The sequence below is a fragment of the Chiloscyllium punctatum genome, chromosome 16, assembly GCF_047496795.1.
Source record: "Chiloscyllium punctatum isolate Juve2018m chromosome 16, sChiPun1.3, whole genome shotgun sequence".
NCBI classification, from domain to species: Eukaryota; Metazoa; Chordata; class Chondrichthyes; order Orectolobiformes; family Hemiscylliidae; genus Chiloscyllium; species Chiloscyllium punctatum.
The window spans coordinates 194,615-208,550 of NC_092754.1; the positions used below are offsets into that span (position 1 = coordinate 194,615).

General features: G+C 42.2%; 1 protein-coding gene across 3 annotated transcripts in view; it reads left to right on the forward strand.

The window, feature by feature from the left end:
• The first annotated feature begins 439 nt into the window (after window positions 1-439).
• The window catches only part of vwa5b1 (von Willebrand factor A domain containing 5B1), a 396,694-nt gene continuing 383,197 nt past the window's right edge, over window positions 440-13,936 (forward strand). For all 3 annotated transcript variants that reach the window (XR_011962666.1, XM_072585920.1, XM_072585921.1), the window contains exon 1: window positions 440-768. The gene's annotated coding sequence lies outside the window, so the exon portion shown is untranslated. The remainder of the gene's footprint in view (window positions 769-13,936) is intronic.

The following is a 13,936-nucleotide window of genomic DNA, read 5'->3' on the forward strand; positions in this document are numbered from 1 at the left end:
TTTTTTAAAATCATTATACCTCTCTATAGCTATATGAGAAATTTGAGACAAGTATCTGTCTGAAACATGGAAAATTGAATAGATGAAAGTTTGCATTTTTATTTTGGGAAGTGGGAAAATATTGAATATTCTGTGAATAACCTATTGCTTTATTCTTGCCATTTTAATATATTGTTCAGTAAACTTTGCAAAACTCATCTTTTAATAATGATAAATGATGTTGCTTATTTCTACCTGCACAATGAAATTATTCTGCTTCAATATTACTAAGCAGCAAAGCCAAATTAATTGTGCAGCACAAGGCACCAATATAGTTGCAGACTTTGCAGCATCCTTTGAGGAAGAAACTCAGCTATGCACCGATTGTCATGGTTACATGCTGCCAAACAGATGAACCTGGCTCAGATGTCCTTATAATGCAGTCACAAAGTCTGCCACATTGGATATTTCCATCTAAGGCTCTCATGTTCAAGCCTTTCAAAAATACTTTAAAATGTCTAAAGCTTGCTGGTAATTTGTGATATAAAAGCTGCAGTAAACAGCATAAGATGACAGAAGCATGCCATTAGAAAGACACGTGTTGCCGGCAGAGATTTGTTTTCAGCAAAGGATTACAAAGCCTGCAAAGCTGTAGGGTGTGGGGTGCTGATGAGGTTCAGGAAACATCGCAGATCCACAATTATTCACAAGATACTTTCAGCTTCTCATTTGGAATGGTGGCCAAGGTGGGCAACTGAAACAGACCAGCACATCTGAACAGGACAAAAGGTAACCACATTGTTCCCCTTAATTTCATCTTCTGAATAATATGCTAGATTCTGAGATCATAACAAGTGAAATTTTAGAGGATGTTATTTGTTAAAGTGCTTAAAGATACCTTTCCTTTTGAGAAATTGTGATTTGCTTTTAAAACTATATGACACTTTATAAGATGTATTTAACTTAAAAAACCAAATTTAACAAATATTATTCCAAGGATACAATGGCATTAAAGTAATATACTGAATTTCTTAAGAAGTTTAGCTGAAAAGGAAAAATAAACTGACATAATGTGATGTAAAGCCATATGTTTCTACTGTTAATGTCAATGATGAATTGTATTTTAAGCCATTACTTAAAGAATAGCTTTAAGATTTATTTTGAATATTTAAAATCTGAAATATAATTGATTCCTAATTTAATCAAGAAATCCAAAATTAGTTTTCACAAACAATACTATAAGAAGAACAGTTCCAACAAGGCATGAGGCCATTGCATAATTGTATGATTTTTAAAAATTCTTTCATTTTTTGGTGGGTGTTGGTGACTCGATCTGCATTTATTATCCATCTCTAACTGTCCTTGAGGAGGTGGTGATGAGGTGCCTTCTTGAAATGGTGTACCTGGTTTGCAGTCGCCAACAGTGCTGTTAGGGATAGGATTCCAGGATTTTGACACAGACAATGAAGGAACAACGATATAGTTCCAAATTAGGATAGTGTATGGCCTGGAAGGGAACTTGAGTATCAGAATACTTCTTCAATTTCTGGTGTGGTTTTAAGCTAACTTGAAGAGGGAAATGTGTTGTTAGGCTCAGATATCTTGCTTTAGAGGAAAGATGAGGTGAATAATAATGTACTTTCTGTTGTTATTGTATTTAGCGTTCGCAATTTGTTTTTGTCTAGTTTCTAATTCCTTTTCTTGGAGGGAAAATTTTTCTTTTTGGTGACTTGCTTTAAGTATATTCTTATGGAAAAAGCAAATGCATTATATACATATTTGTGGTACATTTCATCCTCTGATTTTGCTAACCTGCATGTGGGATTTTTAATTAGATTGAAAGCTGAGGGACTGTTGCTGAATCATGTGCATGTAGATTGACCATCAACCTGTTTTGTTCAACAGTTAATCATTCTCTTCCCAGTCAGATAGAATTGAATATGATGTATTACAGCGTGTATTCTTTCTGTGTTGAATGGTTGCCCTAGCAACTATGCATTTTGCATATTTTTTGAGTAATGTTTTAGTTTTAAAAGACAAAGAATATCGAATTCTAATTTTCTGTCTAATTGTAATATTGTTTGCTCTCAGCAGGATTAGTAGCAGGCACTTTTTAATGCATAGCAGTAAAATGTACTAGATCAATAACAATTTACCAACAGTGAATCTGAATTGAAGTTGTCTTCTGTTGGTGGTATAGTCCATAGTATTGCTAACAAAGGCGTTACCTTGAATAAAAATGAAGACCTCTGTGCAAGCTGCATTGTTATTTCTATAAAGGGAGTGCAGTGAAGGCTGACCAGACTGATTCCTGGGATGGTGAAGGGAGGTTGAATTATATTTGCTAGAGTTCAGAAGATTTAGAGGGGATGTCATAAAAACCTATAAAATTCTAACTGGACTAGACAGATTAGATTAAAAATAATACTCCTGATGGCAGGAATCCAGAATTGAGGTCACAGTCTAAGGATACTGGACAATTCATTTAAAATTGAGATGAGGAGAAATTTCTTCACCAAGAGAGTGGTGAGCCTTTGGAATTCTCTACAACAAAAAAGTAGTTAAGGCCAAAACATTCAAGATTTCAAGAAAGAGTTGTGTATCGAACTTGGGGTTAAAGGGATCAAAGAATATGGGAGGAAAGCAGAAACAGTTGGATGAACAGGCATGATCATAATGAATGGCAGAACAACTTCAAAGGGTTAAATAGCCTACACCTGTTCCTATTTTCTATGTTCCTACATTTCTGTATAGTCAAAAGATCCAAGCTTTAATTTCCTGTTTGAACTGGTCAGCAAATCTGAGGCAGGAGCAGACACAGTCATTTCAGTTCAGGTCTGTTGCAGAGTGCATTAATCTGTATCTAAAGGCCATTTTATAATTTGTCTCATCGATAGTTTAGGAGCTAAAAGAAGTAGCAAAGGATTGTGGCTCTCTCTCTTTCAGTCATCAGGTGAAACGAGATTCACTGCACTGAGCAATTATCTCAAGTACTTGAGAAGGATTAGTTTCAATGATGATGATTCAAGCTGATGCCACTACTGTGCAAGCCAGATGCCAGAATGAAATCTGACTTGGTAGATTATGGGGGGAATCTAATAGAGTTCTGAGCTTTGTGGGCTATGGAGAGATGTGTGGCAGAACTGGACAAGTGTCAACATTGAGATTACACTGTTCCATCATCTATGCTTTTCACAAGTGGCATGATGAGATTCTCATTCAGCATTGGTGAGATGACAATTGATTGTCTTATCACAGAATCCTTATAGTGTGGACACAGGCCATTTGGCCCAATAGGTCCTCAACAAACACCATCCCACCCAGAACCATCTCCTTACCCTGTATTTCCCATGGCTAACCACCTTGCCAACACATCCATGAACACTATGGGTAATTATGCATGGCCAATCTGCCTAACTTGCACATTTTTGGACTATAGGAGGAAACCAGCGCATCCAAAGGAAACTCACACAGATACAGAGAGAATGTGCAAACTTCACACAGTCACCCGAAGATGGCATCGAACCTGGGTCCTTGGAGCTGTGAGCAGTAGTGCTAAGCAATGAGCCACTTTGCTTGACAACTGACTTGTTAATACGTTAACTCAATTCATCAATATTCAGACTTCAATTGCCTAACTTGCCAAATAAGCTCAAAGTTGGGAATACTTGACAAGGAAACTACAGTTTGTACCTGTAGATTCAGTTTGCTTCTTGCACTAAATGACCTCCATATTAGACACTGGGCAGCAACATCTCAGGGCATGATCCATGGGCATCAGCAGAATTCACTTCTCCTCCATGGACATTGGCATCCAGAATCAGCAAACCCATCACGATCATCTAGCATTTCTAGTATGCAATGACTTCGAGATGCAGAGACCTACATTGTAGGGCATACCAGAAACTGGCATTGAAAAGCTAAGCAGGGACATGTTGTACATAGAGACAGGTATCCAGTTCACCAACTGTATTAGGCTGGATCTCAGGGCTGCTCACTTGCTCTCTTAGCATTCACTCACTTAGCATCTATCTGCTTGCTCACAGAATCCCAGTCTTGCCTTGTCCTGCCTTGCCATGCCTGGTCGCACAGTCACACAATTAGACAACTTGCCTTGCTGCTAGTGATCCTCATTACAGTGCATGGAGGAACCAGTCAGTCAGGAGGTCCCAGATCACTGGGTCAAAGGTAGTCTTTGACATTGGCACTCGCCATGGTCAAACATCTTGGGGAGGTCTTGGTCAGAGGTCAGTACCTTTACAATCAGGGAGTGGGCCACCGTCAGTCCATTGGCTCTGTAGTGGCAAGTGTGGAGGGGTATCCAGAGGGACTAGCGCAGTTATAGTTGGGGAGATTTACAGGCACATTCAGGAGTGTGGGCACATCTTTGCTGGGGCTCTCTAATTATGTCAGTTGAGGGGTTGGCTATGGACAGTGTGTCAGGTCTGTCCACAGAAACTAAAGGGGAATGAGGAAGGTGGGTATGAAGTGCAACTGTAGCCATGAAACTGAAGCTCAGCAGTTCAGACATTGGTAATAGGGCCTGGAGGATCTGAACAAGGTCTCAGTATAATTGTGAGGAGGGGTTGAAGGCTTTGTAAAGGGGGGAGGGGCAGTGCTGCGAAGGTTGTGATGCAGATGGATGGGGAGGTTGGGTGGTGGAATGGTGTCATCCACAATCTGAGTGTGGTGGTGGGTGTGGGGGCAGGGTGGCGTGGGGAGGGAATGACCACACCAGGCATGGTGATCTCATAAGGCAGGAGCTGGATGGAAAAGGTAGGCAGATGTAAGCTAGATGCCTTGGGTGGGACTTGAAGAGCTGTGCAGACCGTGGGGCCCTCAGAATGGACCACAAGGAGGGAATGCAGTTATTTTGAGGCTCACTGACATGGTTAAGTTGAAGCTGGAAGAGGAGTGCTAGCTGTTGCCTTCCACCATCTTAGAAATCAAACCTATGCAATGGGGAAAAAAATGGCAGTGGGCACACTTGGAGTGGGTGTGTTAAGTGACATAATTTGTGAGGAAGGATTTACTGCACAGACCATTTAAACAGCTTTTAAATTCAAATATCTCTGGTCACAAGCCTGTGAAATATAGAGCACACAGGCAAACAGGCTATCAACTGCCTGTTCATCCTCCAGTATTTACCCTCTGTAAATTGCATCTCCCTATTACAGCCATTGGTAGTCAACTCTTTGACAGTTTCACTTTGTGCAGAGAAGGAGCCAACATTTTAAATGAAGAGGGGCAAATGTGTCATTTAGGGGAGACAATGGCTTAGTGGCATTATCACTAGATTATTAATCCAGAAACTCAGCTAATGTTCTGGGGATCTGGGTTTGAATCCCACCATGGCAAATGTTGGAACTTGAATCCAATTAAAACAAAATCTGGAATTATGAGTCTAATGTTGACCATGAAACTATTGTCATTTGTCAGAAAAACCTATCTGGTTTACGAATGTCCTTCAGGGAAGAAAATCTGCGAACCTCATCTGATTTAATTAGACCTGACTCTGAAGCAATGTGGATTTTCAATAGCTCTCTGGAATGGCCTAGCAAGCCACTCAGTATTATCAATTACTATTTAAGTCTCAATAAAATGAAACCGGATGGGTCAAAACAACAGCAGTTTTAAAAGGGAGAAGAGCAGACAAAGGAAGCACATGGTGAGGACAGTACAGGAGAGAGAGAGAGAGAGAGAGAGAGAGAGAGAGAGAGCCTGCACAGTTACTGCCTTTGCTGTTTTTGAATTCATGTGTCACTGGACATCGGAGTGTATTTGGGAAAATTAACAAACAGTGAAATTTACAACTAATCTTGGAGGATCCAGTTTGGGCGAAGTTCACAACACAGAATCAGATAAGTTAATTGTTGTTTTAAGTCTGTCCAAGAGAAAGGCTGTATTAGTTGGTCCAATGGGTTCTTTCTTGATTATATGTTTTTGGAGATAAGTCTCTTGATTAAACTTAAAATATAAGCCATAGCTATTAATTTAACCTGGGGTAGTGTTTTGTAGAGGAATGGGATGGTGTTATTTTCTCGGCCTGTAGATTGTGAAGGAGCAAAAATGGCCTTTGCAGTGATATGTACTTCTTGTCAGATGTGGGAGTTTAAAGAGAGTTTAAGGGTTACTGCGGATTATATCTGCCATAAATGCTGTTGGATGCGAATCTTATCAGATCAAATGGATCGGTTGGAGAGTCAGATAGAAGCAATGCGGAATTTGCAACAGCAACAGTATATGCTGGATGGCAGTTATAAGAAGGGGGGAAAGTCTCCAGGGTTAACTCCAGGAAGGGTAAGAGAGGTCGGCACCTAGGGCAGGAGTCTTTTGTGGATATACCCATTTCCAACAGGTATGCTGTTTTGGAAAATGTAGGGGGTGATGGATTCTCAGGGGAATGTAGCACAAACAGCCAAGTTTCTGGTATTGAGACCAGCTCTAATGCAATGAGGGGTACGTCGGCTTCCAAGAGCTCAATTGTATTAGGGGGTTCTGTAGTCAGAGGTACAGACAGACGTTTCTGTGGCCAGCAGAGAAAAAGCAGAATGGTGTGATGTTTTCCTGGTGCCAGGATCAAGGATGTCTCAGAGAAGGTGCAGAATGTTCTCATGGGGGAGAGGGGCCAGCGAGAGGTCATTGTCCACATTGGAACCAATGATATAGGAAGGAAAAAGGTTGAGATTCTGAAGGGAGATTACAGAGAGTTAGGCAGGAATTTAAAAAGGAGGTCCTCAAGGGTAGTAATATCTACCTAATATCTGGATTATTCCCAGTGCTATGAGCTAGTGAGGGCAGGAATAGGAGGATAGAGCAGAGGAATGCATGGCTGAGGAGCTGGTGTATGGGAGAAGGGTTCACATTTTTGGATCATTGGAATCTCTTTTGGGGTAGAAGTGACCTGTACAAGAAGGACGGATTGCACCTAAATTGGAAAGGGACTAATATACTGGCAGGGAGATTTGCTAGAGCTGCTTGGGAGGATCTAAACTAGTAAGGTGGGGGGTGGGACCCAGGGAGATAGTGAGGAAAGAGATCGATCTGAGACTGGTACAGTTGAGAACAGAAGTGAATCAAACAGTCAGGGCAGGCAGGGACAAGGTCGGACTAATAAATTAAACTGCATTTATGTCAATGCAAGTGGCCTAACAGGGAAGGCAGATGAACTCAGGGCATGGTTAGGAACATAGGACTAGGAAATCATAGCAATTACAGAAACATGGCTCAGGGATGGACAGGGCTGGCAGCTTAATGTTTCAGGATACAAATGCTACAGGAAGGAGAGAAAGGGAGGCAAGAGAGGAGGGGGAGTGACATTTTTGATAAGGGATAGCATTACAGCTGTGCTAAGGGAGGATATTCCTGGAAATACATCCAGGGAAGTTTTTTGGGTGGAACTGAGAAATAAGAAAGGGATGATCACCTTATTGGGATTGTATTGTAGATGTTCTAATAGTCAGAGGGAAATTGAGAAACAAACTTGTAAGGAGATCTCAGTTATCTGTAAGAATAATAGAGTAGTTATGGTCAGAGATTTTAACTTTCCAAACATCAATTGGGACTGCCATAGTGTTAAAGGTTTAGATGGAGTGGAATTTCTTTAGTGCGTACAAGACAATTTTCTGATTCAGTATGTGGATGTACCTACGAGAGAAGGTGCAAAGCTTGACCGACTCTTGGGAAATAAGGCAGGGCAGGTGACTGAGGTGTCAGTGGGGGAGCACTTTCGGGCCAGCAACCATAATTCTATTCGTTTTAAAATCGTGATGGAAACGGATAGATCAGACCTAAAAGTTGAAGTTCTAAATTGGAGAAAGGCCAATTTTGACGGTATTAGGCAAGAACTTTCGAAAGCTGATTGGAGGCAGATGTTCACGTGTTAAGGGACGGCTGGGAAATGGGAAGCCTTCAGAAATGAGATAACAAGAATCCAGAGAAAGTGTATTCCTGTCAGGGTGAAAGGGAAGGCTGGTAGGTATATGGAATGCTGGATGACTAAAGAAATTGAGGGTTTGATTAAGAAAAAGAAGGAAGCATATGTCAGCTATATACAGGATAGATCGAGTGAATCCTCAGAAGATTATAAAGGAAGTAGGAGTATACTTAAGAGGGAAATCAGGAGGGCAAAACAGGGACATGAGATAGCTTTGGCAAATAGAATTAAGGAGAATCCAAAGGGGTTTTGCAAATATATGAAGGAGAAAAGGGTAATGAGGGAGAGAATAGGGCCCCTCAAAGATCAACAAGGTGGCCTTTGTGTGGAAACAAGAAAATGGGGGAAATACTAAATGAATATTTTGCATCAGTATTTACTGTGGAAAAGGATATGGAAGATATAGACAGTAGGGAAATGGATGGTGACATCTTGCAAAATGTCCAGATTACAGAGGAGGAAGTGCTGGATGTCTTGAAATGGTTAAAGGTGGATAAATCCCCAGGACCTGATCTGGTGTACCCGAGAACTATGTGGGAAGCTAGAGAAATAATTGCTGGGCCTCTTGCTGCGATATTTGAATCATCGATAGTCACAGGTGAGGTGCCGGAAGACTGGAGGTTGGCAAACGTGGTGCCACTATTTAAGAAGGGCGGTAAAGACAAGCCAGGGAACTATAGACCGGTGAGCCTGACCTCAGTGGTGGGCAAGTTGTTGGAGGAAATCGTGAGGGACAGGATGTACATGTATTTGGAAAAGCAAGGACTGATTTGGGATAGTCAACATGGCTTTGTGCATGGGAAATCATGTCTCACAAACTTGATTGAGTTTTTTGAAGAAGTAACAAAGAAGATTGATGAGGGCAGAGTGGTAGATGTGATCTATATGGACATCAGTAAGGCATTTGACAAGGTTCCCCATGGGAGACTGATTAGCAAGGTTAGATCTCATGGAATACAGGGAGAACTAGCCATTTGGATAAAGAACTGGCTCAAAGGTAGAAGACAGAGGGTGGTGGTGGAGGGTTGTTTTTCAGACTGGAGACCTGTGACCAGTGGAGTGCCACAAGGATCAGTGCTGGGTCCTCTACTTTTTGTCATTTATATAAATGATTTGGATGCGAGCATAAGAAGTACAGTTAGTAAGTTTGCAGATGACACCAAAATTGGAGGTGTAATGGACAGCGAAGAGGGTTACCTCTGATTACAACAGGATCTGGACCAGATGGGCCAATGGGCTGAGAAGTGGCAGATGGAGTTTAATTCAGATAAATGCGAGGTGCTGCATTTTGGGAAAGCAAATCTTAGCAGGACTTATACACTTAATGGTAAGGTCCTAGGGAGTGTTGCTGAACAAAGAGACCTTGGAGTGCAGGTTCACAGCTCCTTGAAAGTGGAGTTGCGGGCAGATAGGATAGTGAAGAAGGCGTTTGGTATGGTTTCCTTTATTGGTCAGAGTATTGAGTACAGGAGTTGGGAGACCATGTTGCGGCTGTACAGGACATTGGTTAGGCCACTGTTGGAATATTGCATGCAATTCTGGTCTCCTTCATATTGGAAAGATGTTGTGAAACTTGAAAAGGTTCAGAAATGATTTACAAGGATGTTGCCAGGGTTGGAGAATTTGAGCTATAGAGAGAGGCTGAACAGGCTGGGGCTGTTTTCCCTGGAGCGCGGAGGCTGAGGGGTGACCTTATAGAAGTTTACAAAATTATGAGGGGCATGGATAGGATAAATAGACAAAGTCTTTTTTCCTGAGATTGGGGAGTGCAGAACTAGAGGGCATAGGTTCAGGGTGAGAGGTGAAAGATATAAAAGAGACCTAAGGGGCAACGTTTTCATGCAGAGGGTGGTGCGTGTATGGAATGAGCTGCCAGAGGATGTGGTGGAGGTTGGTACAATTGCAACATTTAAGAGGCATTTGGATGGGTATATGAATAGGAAGGATTTGGAGGGATATGGGCCAGATGCTGGCAGGTGGGACTAGATTAGGTTGGGATATCTAGTCGGCATGGACAGTTTGGACCAAAGGGTCTGTTTCCATGCTGTACATCTCAATGACTCTATGGCTCTATGACCTGGCATTGAATTAGGCACCGGAAAAGACAATAGCAGAAATAGCCTTATTACTTCTGCAAAGTCCTCCTCACTAACATTTGGGGTGCCTGTGACAAATTTGGGAGAGACTAGTCAAGCAACTGTCTGACATTTTCATACTCATGGAATCATACCTTACAGACAATGCCCCAGACACTACCATCACCATTCCTGGATATGTCCTGTCCCACTGCCAAGATTGACCCAGCAGAGGTGATAGCATAGTGGTATACAGTTGGGAGGCAGTTATCCTGGGAGTCCTGAACAGTGACTCCAAACCACATGAAGTCTCATGGCTTCAAGTTAAACATGGGCAAGGAAATGTCTTGCTGATAACCATGTACTGTCCTCCCTCAGCTGATGTTGAATAATATTTGGAGGGAGCACTGAGGATAGTGAAAGGTCAATCTGTACTCTGGGTAGAAGATTTCAAAATTCATCACTAGGACTGGCTTGGCAGCAGCACAACTGATTGAGCTGGTCATGTCCTAAAGGACAGACTGTTAGATTGGGTCTGTAGCATGTGGCGAGGGAACCAACAAGAGGGAAAAACATACTTAACCACATCCTTACCAATCTGCTAGCTGCAGATGCATTTGTCCATAACGTTATCTTTAAGAGTGGCCAGCTTCACATTAGGTATAATCTCCATTGTGTTGTGTGGTACTATCACCGTGCTAAATGGGACAGACTTCAAACAGATCTAGCAGCTCAAGATTGGGCATCCATGAGGCGCTGTGGGCCATCAACAACAGCAGAATTGTACTTTGACTCAATCTGCAATCTCATGCACATACCCCACTCAACCATTACCAACATGTCAGAAAATCTACCCTGCTTCAATGGAGAATGGAGGAGAGCACACCAGGAGCAGTTCGAGACATTACTAAAAATGAGGTGTCAACCTGGTGAAGCCACCAAACAGGACTACTTGCATGCCAAACAGCATAACCAGCAAGTGATAGACAGAGCTAAAATCCTACAAACAATGGGTTGGTTCTAAGCTCTGCAGGCTTGCCACAGCTAGTCATGAATGGTGGTGGACAATTAACCAATTCAAAAATCAATGGTGGAAAAGGTGTCACAAATATCCTCATACTCAAAGGTGGATGAGCCCAACACATCAGTGCAAAAGAAAATGCTGAAGCATTCACAGCAGTCATCAGACAGAAGTGTGGATGATCTCTCTTGGCCTCCTCCAGTGGTCCCCAGCATCACAGATACCAGTCTTCAGCCAATTTGATTCACTCCACAAAATGTCAAGAAATGGTTGGAGGCACTGAATACTGAAAAGGCTGTGGGCCCTGACAATATTCCAGCAATAGTACTGTAGACTGGTGCTCCAGAACCTGCCACTCCCATAGCCAAGCTCTTCCAGTCCAGTTATAACAACGGCATCTATCCAACAATGTGGGTATGTCTGTACATAAAAAGTAGGACAAATCCAAACTAGCTAATTACCACCCTATCAGTCTACTTTCAATCATTAGTAAAGTGATGGAAGGTGTCACCAACAGTGCTATCAAGCAGCACCTTCTCAGCAATAACCTGCTCAGTGACACCCAGTTTGAGTTCCGTCAGAGCCACTAAGCTCATGACCTTTTTACAACCTTGATTCAGACATGGACAATAGACCTAAATTCCAGAGGGGAGAGTGACAGCCCTTGACATCAAGGCTGCTTTCGACCGAGTGTGGCATCAAGGAACCCTAGCAAAACTGGAATCAATGGGTATTCAGAGGCCAGACTCTCCACAAGATAGATCATACCTGGTACATAAGAAGATGGTTGTGGTTTTTGGAGGTCAGCCATCTCAACTCCAGGATATCGCTGCAGGAGTTCCTCAGGGTAGTGTCCAAGACCCAACCATCTTCAGCTGCCTCATCAATGACCTTCCCTCCTGCAGAAGGTGAGAAGTGGGGATGTTCACTGATGTTTGCACAATGTTCAACACCATTCATGACTCTTCAGATACTGAAGCAGTCCATATTCAAATGCAATAAGATCTGGACAATGTCCAGGCTTGGGCTGACAAGAGCCAAGTAACATTTGTGACACACAAATGTGAGGCTATGATCACGTCCAATAGGAATTAGATTAAGAATTAGCTTTACTGTCTCTTGTACTCAAATTAGTACCTTGAAAAGTTTACAAGTTATCACTTACAGAGCCATCACAGGCACAAAGGTACCTAGATACAGATTCAAAGTACAAATTCTTAGGGAAAGAAAATTAGGAAAATATAGAAATAAAAAAGAGTCTAGCATTATATTTCATAGGAACAAATTAGAAATATAGAGAAATAAAAAGTTCAAAGTAACAGTCCTTCCAACACAGTTCACACCAGTATCTAACCTCTAGTCCATGCTGGGCTTCACCTTGATGCTCTTGAGGATGAAGGCCACTCTGGAATCATTTCAAGGCTAGAAGTCCAAGCTAAGGCCACACTGGATGGAAAAACCGCCACGCTGAGTCACCAAGAGACTGCTATATCAGGTTGGGACACTGCCATGAAGAGCCAGAAGACCACCATGATGGACCGAGACAATCACTGAATGCCCTACAATCGATATCTTTGGGGTTACCATTGAAACTGAACTGGACCCACCACACAAACACACTGGCAACAAGAACAGGTCAGAGGCTGGGAATATTTGGCAAGTAAATCACCTCCTGACTCCTCAAAGCCTGTCCATCATCTACAAGGCACAAGTCAGGAGTGTGATGGAATACTCCCTACTTACCTGGATGGGTGCAGCTCCAACAACATTCAGGAAACTTGATGCATCCACCACTAAGCAACCTGGTTGATTGGCATCACATCTACAAATATTCACTCCCTCCACCACCGACGCTTACTTGCACAATGTGCACTATCACTAAAGTTCCTCAGACAGCACCTTCCAAACTCATGACTACTTCCATCTAGAAGGACAAAGGCAGCAGATTTTCGGTAACAGTATTACCTGCAAGTTCTCCTGCAAGCCACTCACCATCCTGACTAGGAAAAATATCACTGTCCCTTCAGCATTGCTGTAGTTGTTTGCAGATGGTGTAGTCGTTGTGCTGCAATTATGTACTATTGATGTCTGTGCATTGATCCTCATAAATTAACATGAACTGCTACCAGGAGCTATGAAAATGCATTGAGCACCAATCTAGAGAGACTTCCAAATACATACAAGAAGGTAACATTATGAACATTAATGAAGAACCTGCGAACCACAAAAAAATGCCTTTTTGTCTGTGCTGCTAAAGTGACCTCCATAGATTTCCTTTTCTCTCTCCATCCCACTATGTCCCAATGTTTACCCTGTTTCTGCAGCTGAGGTGCAAAGAGCTAACTGTAGTGTGGACCCTATTTTCCCTGGAGGTTTTGGGGTGCTGATTCTGGGGCACTCGAGTCCAGATAAGCTAATGAGCCGTTTGAGTCATAGATTTATGGAGGTCTACAACACAAAAAAAAGGTTATTTGACTCATTGAGTCTGTGCTGGTCAGAAACATTCACCTAACTATTCTAAACCTATTTGCACACACCAAACTCCGGTGTTATGATTTTGATAACTATTAATCCAAACACCAGGGATAATTCCTCTGCTGTGGGATCTTTCATGTCCATCTGAGAGGGCAGATGGAACCTCCAAAAGGAAATACTTCTAATATTGCAGTACTCATTCAGTACTGTACTGGAGTGTCAGTTTTGGATTTGTCCTCAATTCCTGAACTGATAATTGAATGAGAGGCAAAGATACTATCAACTTGACCAGGACTGGCAGAGATGACTGAACCTATAAATATCATATTGTACTTTTTTACATCCAGCTACACTGCTTACAACACTTGAATTCTGAAGAAGGGTGATGGACCCAAAATGTTAACTCTGCCTTCTCTGCACAGATGCTGCTAGACCTCCTGAGTTTTTCCA